The sequence below is a fragment of the Nycticebus coucang genome, chromosome 17 (assembly GCF_027406575.1).
Source record: "Nycticebus coucang isolate mNycCou1 chromosome 17, mNycCou1.pri, whole genome shotgun sequence".
In the NCBI taxonomy this organism is placed as follows: domain Eukaryota; kingdom Metazoa; phylum Chordata; class Mammalia; order Primates; family Lorisidae; genus Nycticebus; species Nycticebus coucang.
This window is the reverse complement of record NC_069796.1, coordinates 21,719,316-21,736,436: the sequence shown is the minus strand read 5'-3', so window position 1 is coordinate 21,736,436 and position 17,121 is coordinate 21,719,316.

Below are 17,121 nucleotides of genomic sequence, written 5' to 3'. Positions count from 1 at the left end.
TGATAGCCAAAATAAATTTGATTCCAAATTGATTTGGAAGTGAATTTTCATGCTGGGCGTACAGACCGTTAGATAAGATTTGTACTTTCTTTGCTAACCTGTTTATTTCATGTATAGATGACCCAATTCTAGGACTAACACTATACTTTCAAAATCTATAGGAACTTGGCTTCAAGAGGTACTGGCTTCACATGTGGAGCAGAAGGTGAGGTGAGTCACCCCTCACACGTACAACCAAGACCTGACATGGGACAGAGGTATCTGATTGAAAACCAATCTATTTTAATCACATCCCCAATTATGAAGACCAACATGCAATCCTCAGGAAGGTACATGTAGGGAGTCAGAAAACAACCTTAAATGTTTTCTTTTGCTTTTGCTAACAGTCTTGAGAGACTTAAATGAATTTTTTGTTAGGAATCATTACAAGTCCAATGATATGTAATTATTATTGACATTTTCAATAGGCAAAAATAGTGATGAAATCTATTCTTCTGATACCTCTCAGACTGGTTACCCCTAAACATCAGCAAATTCAGAAATCAGACAGTGATTGCCACAGGTATCCCAGCACAGAAGAGACCTTGAGTGCATGGACACTCCACGTTCATCATACCCTTGGAAGGCTGGTGTATAGAGGAACTTCCGTGTTACACGGGAGGCACTTGGAAAATGATGGCAGTCAATAGCATTAATTCTGTTCCTAACATCAACATTCATGGAAAAATCAACCTAGAACCTTTATCTCTAGAAATGATGAGGGTACAAGCTTCATCAGTTATGGCTCCATGGGAACTGGCTTATTGAGAATACCTGGTCCAAGGCTTCCATAGTAACTAGGCTTTCAAATAATTACCTAAAACACAAATTTCCATACTCTGTGCTATGAAGCCATAGGTGCTTCGAGGGGCAAAGAGAAGAGGATGATTCCCACACACACACACCCTCCAAGCATTTCCACTTTTATACCTTGTGATTTTTGCTTAATATTTCATTTTTTTTAAGTTCTACTTTTTCAGAAGAATTTAAAAATTGCTCATCTAAACTGCAGTCCTAATCATTACTTACTTTCTACTTCACTTGGACCTAAATAATGCTTCCAGACAATAAGCATTATAGGTTAATTATTGATAGACTTAAAGAGTATATCCTTGAATCAATTTTCAATGGAAGACTTTGACTTAATTGAGCCCTTTCAGGCCTTGAATTATGAAAGAATAAACTGGAAACGCTGTCATCTCTCCCCTGACACATCTTATTTGGCTAACTACTATAAACTGATGTCTTCCAATTGGTCTTCTTTATTATTTTCATATCTTTGTATATAGTTTCCTTCTAATAATAAAGATAAGCCTTGGTGAAATGAAAAGTTAGCCTTCTCTGTTCTCATCAATCCTCTAAATTCACAGGCTTCTCTCTACTTCTTGAAGGTTGGAAACTTCTTTTTCAGCCCATCCTAGGTGATGGATTAGAGCTAGGAGAGCAATCTTCACAGTTTTTCTTGCTAAAGTATAACCCAAATGTGTCTCTAAAGTCAGAGGAAAGCCACATAGTTTTTTACTTTCCCAGGCTGCAGGACAAGGTAGGTCTTCAGCACATGGTGCATCATCCTGATACTCGGATATGGGGCTAATCAGTCGCTGGCCAATGTTCACACCACTTGCAGACTTCTTTGCCCAGGAGGAGTCATGTTCAGTGTTGAGTCCCATTGCTCACATGAGTGACCCCATGAGAGGTAGAAAACTTGACACTTATTTTAAGGGGAGAGCTTCCTATGGGGGACACTGGCTTCCTTTACGGCAATGTTCTTTGGCTTTAGTGAGGGACTTTGGGGCTCTCACTGAAGCTAAGTTACTTAAAAGATCCACCCACCAGCCCTGTGCAAGAGTATTCTGTGCCAACTACCATGCACCTGGGAAAAGAGGCGTATATCACTTCAAGAGCAGGTCATTCTGAAAAGGAAAATGTGGTCAGGTAGGGAAGGTGAGGCATCTTCTTATCACAAAGGCTCCTTTGATAGAATCAAGCATGCTGGCCTGGTTGACAAATCCCAGGCCTCCCAGGGCCAACTCAGCCCAAACCGGAGTTGATTCCTGCTCCTTGAGCATCCCTGCACTCCAAGTAGTGGCTGTCTGGGAAAGTCTCATGAAACTGGAGCTTGTAACATGCCAACAGAGACTCTTCAAGGGCTCTACCAGCTACGACATTGCCTAGATGCCCTGGCTCCGCAGGGGCCACAGAAGACAGGCCTATGATATAACAAAGCTGCAAAGGGAAATTTTACAAAAGGCCCACAGCCCTCCTCAAGACCCAGGCTCCTGACCTCATCAGGAATGGAGCTGACCAAGCTGTTTCCATCCAGCAGTCCAAATCCAGAAAAAGTGTTTGGTTGGACACGGTGTTGAGTTTTTCTGTTGGCTTCTCAGGTTGACCCACTGACCAAATATGATACCCCACCACTGCTTGAGATTTTGCAAGTTTATAATCCATACAGAAGAAACATTGTTATGTAAACCTTGCCAAGACTATGGGCCTTTTACATTCCCCACTAAGAAGCTGAAGAAATTTATGGCAGTGTTGCTAGATGGGGAGGCCAAGTAAACTCACAATGTTGATCTTAGGTCTGTTTAAATTTCTCTTGCCTTCTGGCACTTTAAGCAGTAGTGGAAAGAAATCATTTACTCACAGGAGCATTAAAGCATTTGGAAACACAGGGGAACCAGGGAAGAGCATTAGGAACGTAATGGATGGGGCACATGTGGTCCTGGCCTGCAGTGGGCAGGATTTCCCTCCAACATTGTAGCCACTCCAGTCACAGTGGCACAGAAAACCTAGAGTACCTTCACATAATAAATAGAGCAAATTATACGGAGGCTCAATTTTTCTCCCAGGGAAGTCATGATCATTCACCAGCACTTGGTCATAACCTCAGTCCCCCCAAAAAGGACACACTGCTTGAAATGGAGCTAGTTTTTATATAAGGAAGATCCATTTGGCCTCAAAGCATGAGACATGGCTTTTCCACGCATTGGTTTCTTCTGTTCTGGGTCTTTCTCCTTTTTCTGTCTGCAGGAATCACACCATTTCCCTTCCTTTTAGGACTACAGTTGAACAAGAATGAATTGAACCCTAAAGAGAAAAATCAGCATTTAGCACATGATTTGGCCTTTATTTGCCTATGACCTGTCTTTGTGGGAGAATCTGGGATTCAAATACTTTCAAAAAGTTGTGATTCCGCGCCTGTAGTCCCAGCTGCTTGGGAGGCTGAGGCAGGAGAATCATGTAAGTCCAAGAGTTAGAGGTTGCTGTGAGCCGTGTGAGGCCACGGCACTCTACCCGAGGGCGGTACAGTGAGACTCTGTCTCTACAAAAAAAAAAAAAAAAAAAAGTTGTGATTCCACAGATCTTGTGGAAGAGTGTGAGGCAAAATACTACAGGATTCCCAGCTCTTACTGAGAGCTGGAAGTAAAATTAGGGGAGCCTATTTTCACACGCCAGGTTCCCTTGTTTTAACACAAGATGAAATGCAATCTGATATGTGACATGGTAATGGACTAACAAAGGACTCAAGTAAAAAGTCATTTTAATGTAAAGTCCTGAACATGATGAATAACCTTCCCCAGAAGCCTGCTAATCGTGCACCCCTAAGGTTCATGGCTGTAGGAATTTTCTGGATGTGATGCCTAACTCTTATCTACCCTCCTCCCTGCAGTCTCCACTTTAGTGCTCACTTGTGTGTAATCTGAGTGTTTTGCATTGGGAAAACTTGCTGGAGTTGAAACCGGAGGAATATATGCCTTCACAGAATTTATAATTTAACAACCCAACAAGTCGGACTTGAATTTATTGCCATAACATCTCCTTAAGAACCTTCCATTCTCCAGCTTCCATAATCAGTGACTTAGATCTTTAAAAGAAAAAACGAAAGAATGCCTTAGTATTTTTTTCAAGCCGAAGGAGCCTGAATTTATTTAAAGCCTGTAGGGCTCTTTATAGCCTCGGGGAATGATGACAGAAGAAAGAAAAAGAGAAAGAGAGAAACCAAGTGAGAAGTCTTGGTTTCTAATTTCCTAAGTCACGGTAGGAATGACTTTCTTCTCTTTTCAATCCCCTAGTCTCCACCCTACTCTTAGTAAGTGCTGGCGTTCATGTATCTTTACATGCAGACGCTCAAATGCTTTCCTTAAGCAGGAAGTTACTCTCCTCACGCCTTGTGAGGTCTTGGAACAAAATTAGTTGAGTAAAAAGACGGCTGCTGCTCCTTTGTCCAGAAGAAAAAAAATCACACGTTGCATCATGTAGCTCAAAAGAAGTTTGGGTGTTTGGGGGGCGTAGGGGTGGGATGCGGTGGGGAGGAAGATGGAATTACTCATTTCCCAATGTGTAGTTTTTCTTCTTCGGGGAATACACGAGCCACTGTCTGCAAACGTGGTGGGTACGAGCTCCTGAGTCAGAATGTGCGGCACTCTTGCTCACAGAGTTCTGTGCAAGTCTCTCTTTGTTGTCTGATTTCTGCTGGCTGTGCCAGGTTCTCACTCCCACCATCCTCACACCCACCCCCAATCCTAAGGCTTTTCTCAATAACCAACAAAAAATATTGTATGAAAAGTAGGTTTTACACTCAGAAAGTTGGTCACTCGCTCCCTTGAAGGAAGGGGAGCACAGTTTGGCAAGGTCTTGTTTATTGCTCTATAAATCATGGTCACCGTGTCTGACCCGGCTGCTGGGGTGCCTGGGGTCAAGGAAGCCTTTCAGAGTTTAGAAGCTCTGAAGCGTCTCTCTTTGCAGGGCTCTTAATCAACCCTCCCAAGACAGAAAGAACATCAAACAGCCAAGACCGGAGCACAGAAGGATTGGTGGGTTACATGCCTCAACTTCTGCTTGGGAGAGAGGATTTCTTAGATGCTGCCCCATTGTCTGTGATATTTCTGATTATTTGGAGGAGGAAAAGAGACTGTTCAGAGAAAGAAGAGACCATTTCAAAGAATACAAATTATCTAAAGCAAGAGCAAGGGCAATGAATGTTACCTCTCTGACCCAGTTCTCTCCTGTTTAAAGGAGAAATGGTAATAATAACTGCTTCTTAGCAGCCTTGAGTGGATGTGGTGGGGGCAGCAGCCTCACACCTGTGATGCCAGGTCTTACCTTTCAGTCTGTTTGCATCAGATTCTGGCTCTGTGTGCCTCTACTTTTCTCATCTGTAAAATGGTAATAATTACACTTCCCACCTTGTACTGCTGTGAGAATTAAATGAGAAAAGACGCACATCGTGCTTAGAATAACCTGGTATATACTGAGCACTAGATAAAACTTAGGTATTATTACAAGAGCCCCTAGTACAGAATCTAGGCTCCTGGTGAAAACTAGTGTTCCGATTCACAATTCAGAATTATCTGGGAATGAGCAAAATGAGGCAGCATGAAATAATTATAAGAACATGACTTCTTATACCAATCAGACCTATGTTCAAATCCTGACTGTTCCACTCCGTAGCTGCATGACCTTGGACAAATTACTTTCTGATTTTTCTCTTGGACGTTTATTTTTATTTTCTGTCAACTAATCACAATGCCTATTTCACAAGGTAGCTGTGGAGACAAAATCAGAGACGCCACGTAAGAAAATGTTTTATTTGATGTTGACGTCTGACTTGGAAGACACCCGAAACCAGTATCCATGGCCAGCGTCCAAGGTCTGACGAGAGAAGCAGGTTCTGAGCTCACTGTGGGCAGGGACTTCAGTGCTGGCACTGAGGTACAAAGGTGACTATAACACAGTCCCACCGTCCTCGAGCAACTTCAAGTCTAAGGAGGGAGACATGAGGACACATACCATTGTAATTCCATGTGTTTCTTTCTTTTTAATTTAATTTAATTTAATTTTATTTTATTTTGAGACAGACCCTCAAGCTGTTGCCCTGGGTAGAGTGCCGTGGCATCACAGCTCATAGCGGCCTCTAACTCCTGGGCTCAAGCGATTCTCTTGCCTGAGCCTCCCAAGTAGCTGGGACTACAGGCGCCTGCCACAACGCCCGGCTATTTTTTGGTTGTAGTTGTCATTGTTTGGCAGACCCTGGCTGGGTTCAAACCCACCAGCTCTGGTGTATGTGGCTGGCACCTTAGCTGCTTGAGCTACAGGTGCCGAGTCGTAATTCCATGTGTTTCTTAACATAGTCAAAGAATATTCAGAGGATTAGAGAAGAGTCGATGATATACTACTGTTCCCTTGCCTGAGATAATCTTCCTCCAACATGTCGGAAAACTAACTCTTATTGATCCTTTCGTTTTATTTGATCAAGAAAGCTTCCCTGAACCCCAAGCTGTTATACCTCAAAGGCAGCCCCCATTTCCCATACCCTAACACTCACCACATCTAGAATGGCTTGTTCACTACGCTCCCTCCTACATCAGCCCTTTAGCACTTTCAGAGCTGTTTTCCTCATTCACTTGGAAAACACAGTGTAAGTCTTTCATACAGAAAAAACTGACATGCCCTCATAGCTGCTTGTAGGTTGAATGAACTGACTGAGGTGAATCAAGCATTCTAGGAAAATCCTGGTGGTCTCCATGTCTGGCCTTTGCTCTCAAGGAGCAGGAAGAAATTCTGTAATTGCTGAGTCAAGAATTACTTTGAGAGTCCAGAAATAAATCCTTCCCTAAGTGGTGGCAAGACCATGAAGTGGGGGAAAGGTCAGTCCTTCTGTAGATCCATGCTGGGAAAACTACATATCTGCGTATAACTGAGTGATTTTGGGCCTTTACTTTACATTGTATGTAAAAATGAACTCAGAATGCATCAAAGACTGAAATGTAATAGGTAAATCTATAAAATCTTACAAACACATATGGGAAAAGCTTCATGATATTGGATTTGGTGATGATTTCTTAGACATGATACCAAAGGCACAGGCAACAAAAAGAAAAAAATAAATCAAACCACATTAAAATTAAAACCTTTGTACATCAAAGTAGCTACCAACAGAGTGAAAAGGCAACCTGTGGAATCAGAGAAAATATTTGCAAATCATGCATCTGATCCAGGCTTAATGTCCAGAATATAAATATTTTTAACAATCCTACAACTAAACATCAAAAAAACAAACAACAACAACAAAAAAAAAAAAACCCTAACAACCTAATTAAAAACTAAGAAAAGGACTTGAATAGAAAATTTCCCAAATAAGCTATAACAAAGGGCTAAAAAGAACATGAAAAGATTACGGATATAAATGCAAATCAAAACCACAATAAGCCTGTAATCCTAGCACTTTGGGAGGCTGAGACAGATAGATTGCTTGAGTTCAGGAGTTCAAGACCAGCCTGAGGCAGAGCGAGACCCTGTCTCTAAAAAACAGCCGAGCATTGCGACAAGTGCCTGTATTCCTAGCTACTCAGGAGGCTGAGGCTAGAGGATTGCTTGAGCCCAAAAGTTTGAGTTGCTGTGAGCCATGACACTACCGCGCTCTACCAGTGGTAACAAAGTAAGACTCTATCTTGGAAAAAAAACAAAACAAAAACCAAAATAAACCACAATGAGATACCACTTCATACCAGTAAGATGGCTTTATCAAAAGAAAGCAAATTACAGGTTGGCAAACATGCAAAAAACTGGAACTGTTTGGTACTGTTGGTGTGAGTGTAGACACCATGGAAAACATATGGCAGTTCCTCAAAAAATTAAAAATAGAACTATCATGTGACCCAGGAATTCCACTTCTGAGGGTAGACCCAAAGATTCAAAGCAGCATCATGAAGAGATATTTGTACAACCATGTTCATAGCAGCATCGTTCACAATAGCAGGGTGGGAGGAGGAATAAACAAAGTGTCGCACATACACGCAGTGGAATACAAGTAACCTTGAAAAGAAAGGAAATGGGCGGCGCCTGTGGCTCATAGGAGTAGGATGCCGGCCACATATGCTGGAGATGGTGGGTTCAAACCCAGCCCCGGCCAAAAACTGCAAAAAAAAAAAAAAAAAAAAAGAAAGGCAACGCTGACACATGCTATGACCTGGATGAAATCTGAAGACATTAGGCTACATGAAATAAGCCAGTCACAAAAGGAAGACCATTGTATGGTTCCATCTAACGTGATACCAAGAAGAATAAAATCAGAGAGATGGAAAATAGAATGGTGGCTTCTAGGGACCAGCGGGAGGGGGAAACAGGCAGTAATTGTTTAATGGTACAGAGATTCAGCCGGAGATGGATGGCAGCGATGTTTGCACAACCATATGAATGTATTTAATACCACTGAATTGTGCCCTTAAAAAATGGTTCAAGTGGTAAATTTTTTGTTATGTGTATTTTTCCACAATTAAAAAAATAAAAATAAAATAAGAGAATTACTTAGAACTAAAAACGGTTTGGTAGTAAAAGGCGTCTAAGAATCCCAGCCCAGGTTTAAAGTCGGAGGTTATTTTCCAGATGGGCTAAATGAGGTTTCTTTGAAAAGCTGAAAGGCAATGGCAGCTCAGGCAGCCAGGAGGGGAGGGGAGGAAAGGCAGGACGCAGCCCGGTGGTATTTGAAGCGAGACTGGAGTTTGGAAACCCCAAAGACACTGGTCTGCACCAGCTTCCCTTCCTGCTCCTTCAGACGTTCAGCTTTTTCAGGGAAATGGACTCCATCTGGTCTGAGTCATTAGCACTTTCTGAAACACTGCTTTGAAGAGCTTGTTGATGTGCAAGAAAACCTTAGCCTCTTCTTGACTCCTTTGTTTTTAATCAAAGAGGCTTTGTGATTGGCCGGGAGACTACAAAGCAGCAAGACTCAAATTCATCTCCAAGCTCAGGCCTGTGGAGTCTGAGCACTTTGAAAACTTGGCCCAGAGGAAAAGAGCTGCAAGGAAATGCCGCAGAATGAAAGTTGCAGAACTCTGGGCACGTGGAGAGTGAGCTGGGATGAACTGTAACCCCTGAAACTTCTCTTGAAAAAATCAGGAAGGCAGGAAGGCTGGGATCCAGGCCTTGCCTCCCGGCAGCCTGGTTCACAGAGACAGGCTGCCCCAGAGTGCCGTGGCCTCTGAGGTTAGCATTCAGGGTGCATGAGCAAAGAACGCACTCCAGGAATGCCGCCTTAATTGGAAAACGAAGCTGGAAAGTAGGCAGAAGACCTGGATGCAGCAGCATTCTCTTAACTATGGGAGATGGAGTTTGAAAAGAAGATAAACCAACCTGTCTATGATCCTTCTAACCTTACTCTGGGGTTCAGGGCACCTCCGCCCCTGATCAGCTTACTGGTTTCATCTGAGGGATGAGTGGTCTTCTTTAGTTATTTGGCCCGTGCATGTTCATCAAAGTTGCCCCAGTCAGTAGCAATGGGAGATACCAAATATATTTGTCCCATGGACAATGTCAACTTGTAGAAAGCAAACTATTTCCAAACCTGAAAACAGATCTCATCCAGCTGTGGATTTTGGCCTGGGTTCATATGGATTCCTCTAAGAACAATTTCTCTTGGAGCAGTTGCTTTTTGGCCTGTTTTATGTGCGTAGTACCCACATATTGGGGACTCCCCCCAGTGGATCAGGTCTCTTCATTGCTCCTGACAGAGGAGGACCCAAGAAGGGCTGGAAGACTCGGAGCCTGGGAAACTCTTCACCTGGGAGGTATCCACTGAAGGAGCAGAGGGCGTGAGGGAGCAAAAACAGGGCAAAGTATAAAGAGGAAACGTTTTTCCCAAGTCATGTATGGAATTCACCTGGAGAAGGGCCAGGGAACAGCAGTGAGTTTCCTAAGGCTAAGGAAAGGCTGAGTCAGTCTGAGGCAGTCCATAAGGGGAGCCATTTAAATAGCTGATGGCCACAGGACTAGTGAGATCGCTAAGCTTCCAGAGACCGAGGAATGTTGCTGTTATTGATTTACAAGAAATTTCACTGGATTCTCCTCAATCTTTCAAGATTTTAGCTGATTTCTGAGTTCTCCTTGTTCTGGCACCATGATATTTTTTTATGATAGGCTCAGGAAATAGACTTCTATGAATAGCCCAAGGAAGAAAATATTCAACCTTTGAGAAAAAAAATTAAAGAAACTAGAACTGAATAATCTAGATGTACATGTCCCAGGGGATAGTTTTTGCACATCTTTTGTTGTTACTGGAATTCTATTAAGTGGTCTATGGCAATTTAGAAACATGGCCCCCTAATTCTTTGACATTCCTCCCAGTGATAAGTGGGCACAATGTCCTCTCCCTTGACTCTAGGGACGCTCAGACCAACAGAACAAAGTCAGAGTGATGTTATGTGTCTTCCTAGGCCAGTCTCTTGGAATGCCTACTCTAGTGGTCCCCTAAGACTACTACCATGCTGGAGCAGCCACGTCCAGGCACTCTGGTCAACAGCCCCAGCTAAGCTCCCAGCTGATGTCCAGCATTAACTGTCAGCCACACCGGAGAATCATTTCAGCTGTCCAACCCAGCTGTGGCCTTCAAATGCTCCAGCACCATCCAGCTACTGGCTGCAATTGTTAGAATCTTCCAAATGAGAACTGCCCAGCTGAGCCCTTCCTGAATTTCTTATCCATAAAATTGTGAGCAAAATAAAAAGATTGTTTTAAGGCATTAAATTTTGGGGTAACCTGAATGTGGTCTGTTAGGAGTTTGTGGTTTCAGAGGAGAAGGTGAGGAGACAATTTTGTTTACATACATGTCGCAAATTGGCAATGTAAGGTTGGTTATGGCTTTTATAAAAATTCCATCTTGTCCTCAATAACCATGCACCCTTAGGATTCCATATCATCGTTTTACCATGGCTAACTTTCAGTCAACAAGGTAAGAGTTTGTCATTGTAAATGCATGTTACTATTTATAATAGGTAAATATATAGTTTTCATGTCATATATATGTTATATATGTATATACACACACACACTTGTTTCAAGTTAACACATTTTATCTTCGGAATGATGCCATGAGGTAGGTATATTATGATTATCCCCATTTCATGATTTTATAGATGAGAAAAGCCTATCATGGAGAGATTAAGTGTTGGATGTGGAATTTGGCCCCAGGCAATCTGGCTTGAGTTTATAAACTTTGATACTCTGCTGCATTTCAAGTCTGTGTGATTTCATTCCCAATTCTCACACACACACCACACACCCTCCTAGGTAGTTGATGAATGCAAAAGAGCAATAAAATACGTAACTCAAGGGAACGCCATAAATGTAATGGTCACAGAACTCAAGTATATGCATATACATATATATATAAAATCTGGGACATATAAATCCAACTACATGGTACTTGAAAATCAGATTTTATAAAATTATCTGTTCATTCACCCCTTGTCACTAGTACATTATGTCACTAGTACATTAAGAAACTTTGTCATCTAAGGTCATGAAACAACTCGAACCTTCCCCTTATTTTTAAACATACCATGACAATCTTCCTGATAAGCCAACAGAGCTTTTCATGAATAACTGCTAAATAATACTTTTTATTTCTAGTAAGAAGTTTACAAATTGTGCTTCTAAGGCACAGGCGAAATCAAGAGAAGTTTCATTTAAAGTGCCCTCTCTGCAGCAGAACAAGCCAGACATTGCCAGCAGCCTGTAAACCCACTATATCAATCCACTTCTAGCTTCTTTCACAAAGAGAAGTAGATAGCCAAAAATATGCCTCCAAAACTTAAATGTTGAAGGAAATACTGAAAACTGTAAATATAATCAACTCACGGCCACCGAATGTTTCTCCCTGGGGCTGTATGAGAAGGTAATGATAAGTACAAATACTCCAATTCTCTACACTAAGCACTGTTGGCTATGGTATTGATTATCTGTTGCCATGGTTATTTTGGGTAACATCTTTGTGGCATACAACAATCTGTGTATTGTTCATGAAGCTGGAATCATGGGGGGATTAGCTTGGTAGCACGGTTGAATTTGGCTGGGCTCATGTATGTTTAAGGGTTGGCTGGTGATCAGTTGGGTCAACCAGGGCAAGTTGGCTCAGTTCCAAGTATCTCTCACCCTCCAGCAAAACACCCCAGGCATGTTATTATGACAATGAAAGAGGTGCTAGAGAGCAAGCAGAAACACACAAAGCCTCTTGAGCCCCAGGCTAAGAACCAGCCCACTGTCACTTGCACCATATTCTGTTGGCCAAGGAGGTCAAAATCCAGCCCATGCCTTAAGGCATGGGGACATAGAGTCCACCTCTTTTGTGGCCCAAACCACAAGCTCATGTGATAAAGGGAATGGCAACAAAGAGAGACAAAATGCCACCCCCAGATTTATTATCCTAGGGATGCATTTTTTAAATGTAGTAAACTTGGTGGGCTGTATTTATATGAATTGCTCGCAGTGGGCTCTGTGGTTACCAAAGGTTGAGAACACTCTGATTTTACAATTAGTACTAAGATATCATGGTTTTATAATTGAAACCACAGTTTCTTAATAAGAAAAAACTGGAAGGCAAATGTCTAACTTCTGGTACTTGATCATTTTTATTGTTTGTTGGAGAGGAAAGGAAAAACAATGATGCGTTATTGGACACATTTAAAAACCCTAAACAAATACCATAACAGAACAGGAAGAAATGCCTTCTATAGCCATATGCAAGTAGAATGGATTAGGAAAAGGATTCCCCTTTAACTAGCAAATTGAGATGTCAAATTTCCAACTTGGAAACAGTGTAATTTTCAGTGCAAAAATTCTCCTTCATTCCTGGGTCTATGTTTAACCTGAATGTCCATCAAATACCTGCCACCATTGCTAATAACTTACAATTGAGAATTAAGGGTTTCTAAATTAAAAGAAATAAAGAAAAAAATAAAAGAAACTGATAAGATGGAGAAAAAGACCAACTTGAACTTGCAGTTCAAACTATCCCTGGAGCCAGAAGGCCAGATTACCTTACAGGAAGATAATTTGGGGAAGTGTACAGACACTTTCATTCCTATGGTTTCTATGAAAAAAAATACAATTAACTTTAAACTTTTATTTTTAATTTTTATATTATTTATCATTTAAAAATATATGATAACTCTTTGAAAAATGCACCTAAAGCTGATTCTGTGGCACAGGAGTGAGGAAAAGACAGTTGGCTGAGAGGGAACCACACCAGAACAGCAGTGCCCCGAGGTGCAGAGCAGCAGCCATTTTTGGCAACAATAGGGCTCACCCCTGGATATTCCAAAGTCATACCCCCGTCTCTCTGGGCAACCGGAGGCCAGGCATCTTCTCAGGTGGCAACCATCGTGGAACAGATCTGGGACGGAAATGCAGGCCCTGTGAGTAAAGGGTTTGTCTGAGGTGGTACCGGCTTGGGTGGAGCGTGGGGACTAAAAAACGCACGCACAGAGACAGGAGATTCCCAGGGTGGAGCTGACCCAGAGGACCGCTTTACTGAGCTTAAGATGCACCGGCCCTCAGGGATTGTCAGCCTATAGACAAAGGAAGGCAGGAGGCTAGAACTGACAGCTAACTGTGCTGAGAATACAAACCTGCAGGAGCAAAGACAGGGCCTGAGGCGCAGGTTCTGGGAACTCAAAACAGCTTCTCTTCTGCAGGGGAATTTAGCAGGGACAAAAACAAATTCCCGCAAAGTTGTTCTATTCTGTCAGTAACATCAATCAGGGGCGGGGCTGGAACTAAGTGATGGAGGCCCAGCCTCTATCAAACGCCCAAGGTTGTCAGGGCTCACCTCCCCCTGCTGGACAGAGGCAGAGAGCAGCGTCCTGGCTGAGCAGACATAGGTATCCTTGTGATTTAGGCAGGTGCAAATCCCTGCAGTATCTCCTCATTCGAGGCAACTGGTCACAGACCTGCGGGGTTATCAGTGACTGGATGTGACAGAGGTGCAAGGTGGGGAAGGAGGCATCAACCTTCCCAGACTAATCTATTTGCTGGGTGGGTCCTCCTGACCTCCCGGAGCACAGGAGCAAGTCATATTTGAGTTGTCAGCACACCCCTGTGATCTAGTTGCCAGAGACCTTTTAAACTCTCCCACCTGAGACAGGTGCTGACTGAGACAATTGATTTGGACCTTTTGAACTGAGCCAATCACCTGAGGACTATCCCAGTGGTGCCCTGGGTGTGTGATTGTAGGAAGGTTTGATTTTCCTTTTCTAATTATTACCTGTGGGGGTGGGGTGACTTAATTGCTGGTATTACTCCACAGCTGAGACTCCAGCCCAGAGTAACTTTTTCACTAGGGTCGGACAGAGACCAGCTGAAAACAAGACAGAACCACTCAGCCCCACCACACCAAACAGGTCCCCAGTTTCTCAGGCCGTAGCATTGTAGGGATCCTCAACAAAGCTACAGGGGAAAAGTCAAACGGTGTAAAATAATCCTGGGGCGGAATCAGCGGACAAACTCTGGTAACATGAATAACCAGAATAGATCAACCCCCCCCAAGGAAAGATATGGCAGATGTAACTGAAGATCCCATTCATAAACAGCTGGCCGAGATGTCAGAAATCGAATTCAGAATTTGGATTGCAAATGAGATTAATAGAATGGAGGAAAATTTGGAATTAGAAATTCGAGCAGCAATTCAAAAGTCAGACTTAGAAATTTGAGGAGAAATTCAAAAGTTGTCTCAAGAATTTAACAAATTTAAAGACAAAACCACCAAAGATTTTGACGCACTGAAGCAAGAATTTGCAGCCCTCAAAGATATGAAAAATACAGTAGAATCCCTCAGTAACTGAGTGGAGCAAGCAGAAGAAAGGATTTCTGACACGGAAGACAAAGCTTTTAAATGCTCCCAAACTCTCAAAGAGGAAGAGAAATGGAGAACTAAAATGGATCATTCTTTCAGAGAGCTCTGGGATAATTCGAAGAAGGCTAATATCTGCCTCACTGGCATCCCTGAAAGTGATGAAGTGGCTTCGCAAGGCACAGAGGCCCTTCTCCATGAAATTAAGAAAGAGAATTTTCCAGATATGCTAAGAGATTCTGAAATTCAGATAGAGACAGTTTCAGAACTCCAGCATGACTCAACCCGAATAAGACATCCCCCAGGCATATCATAATTAACTTCACTAAAGTTAATATGAAGGAGAAAATTCTGAAAGCAGCCAGATGTAACAAATCCATTGCCTACAAAGGGAAGAATATTAGAATGATTTCATATCTCTCTGCTGAAACTTTTCAAGCCAGAGAGGGTGGTCACTGACTTTTAATCTCCTAAAACAAAATAACTTTCAACCCCAGATCCTGTATCCAGCTAACCTGAGTTTCATTTATGATGGAGAAATGAAATTTTTTTTTTTTTTTGTAGAGACAGAGTCTCACTTTATGGCCCTTGGTAGAGTGCCATGGCATCACACAGCTCACAGCAACCTCCAGCTCCTGGGCTTAAGCAATTCTCTTGCCTCAGCCTCCTGAGTAGCTGGGACTACAGGCGCCCGCCACAACACCTGGCTATTTTTTTGTTGCAGTTTGGCCGGGCTGGGTTTGAACCCACCACCCTCGGCATATGGGGCCGGTGCCCTACTCACTGAGCCACAGGTGCCGCCCGAAATTAAATATTTTAATGACATTCATATGTTGAAGAAATCTGCCATAACCAAACCAGCTCTTCAGGATATTCTCAGACCTATCTTCCATAATGACCAGCCCAATCCTCTATCACAAAAGTAAACACTCAGAAATTTTTGATCAAACTCCAACTTCCACAATGGCAAAAGGATTAAAAATGTCCACTGGACTTTTGAAAAACTCGATACCCAAAATTTTACCAGACTTACCAATATTCTCCATTAATGTGAACGGCTTAAACTGTCCTCTAAAGAGGCACAGATTGGCTGACTGGATACAAAAACTCAGGCCAGATATTTGCTGCATACAAGAGTCACATCTTACTTTAAAAGATAAATATAGACTCAGGGTGAAAGGATGGTTGTCCATATTTCAGGCAAATGTTAATCAGAAAAAAGCAGGTGTTGCAATTCTATTTGCAGACACAATAGGCTTTAAACCAACAAAAGTAAGGAAGGATAACAATGGTTACTTCATATTTGTTAAGGGTAATACTCAATATGATGAGATTTCAATTATTAATATTTATGCACCCAACCAGAATGCACCTCAATTTATAAGAGAAACTCTAACAGACATGAGCAACTTGATTTCCTCCAGCTCCATAATAGTTGGAGATTTCAACACTCCTTTGGCAGTGTTGGATAGATCCTCCAATAAGAAGCTGAGCAAAGAAATTTTAGATTTAAATCTAACCATCCAACATTTGGATTTAGCAGACATCTACAGAACATTTCATCCCAACAAAAGTGAATACACATACTTCTCATCAGCCCATGGAACTTACTCCAAATTGATCACATCTTAGGTCACAAGTCTAGCCTCAGTAAATTTAAAAGAATAGAAATTATTCCTTGCATCTTCTCAGACCACCATGGAATAAAAGTTGAGCTCAGTAACAACAGGAATCTGCATACTCATACAAAAACATGGAAGTTAACCTTATGCTAAATGATAGCTGGATCAGAGATGAGATTAAGAAGGAAATTGCCAAATTTTTGGAACAAAATGACAATGAAGACATGAATTATCAGAACCTCTGGGATACCACAAAGGCAGTCCTAAGAGAAATTTATAGCACTGCAAGCCTTCCTCAAGAGAACAGAAAGAGAAGAAGTTAACAACTTAATGGGACATCTCAAGCAACTGGAAAAGGAAGAACATTCCAACCCCAAACCCAGTAGAAGGAAAGAAATAACCAAAATTAGAGCAGAATTAAATGAAATTGAAAACAAAAGAATTATACAACAGATCAATAAATCAAAAAGTTGGTTTTTGAAAAGGTCAATAAAATAGATACACCTTTGGCCAACCAAACCAGGAAAAAAAGAGTAAAATTTCTAATTTCATCAATCAGAAACAACAAAGATGAAATAACAACAGACTCCTCAGAAATTCAAAAAATCCTTAATGAATATTACAAAAAACTTAATTCTCAGAATTATGAAAATCTGAAGGAAATTGACCAACACTTGGAAGCACATCACCTTCCAAGACTTAGCCAGAATCAAGTGGAAATGTTGAACAGGCCAATATCTAGTTCTGAAATAGCATCAACAATATGAAATCTCCGTAAAAAGAAAAGCCCAGGACCAAATGGCTTCACATGAAAATTCTACCAAACCTTTAAAG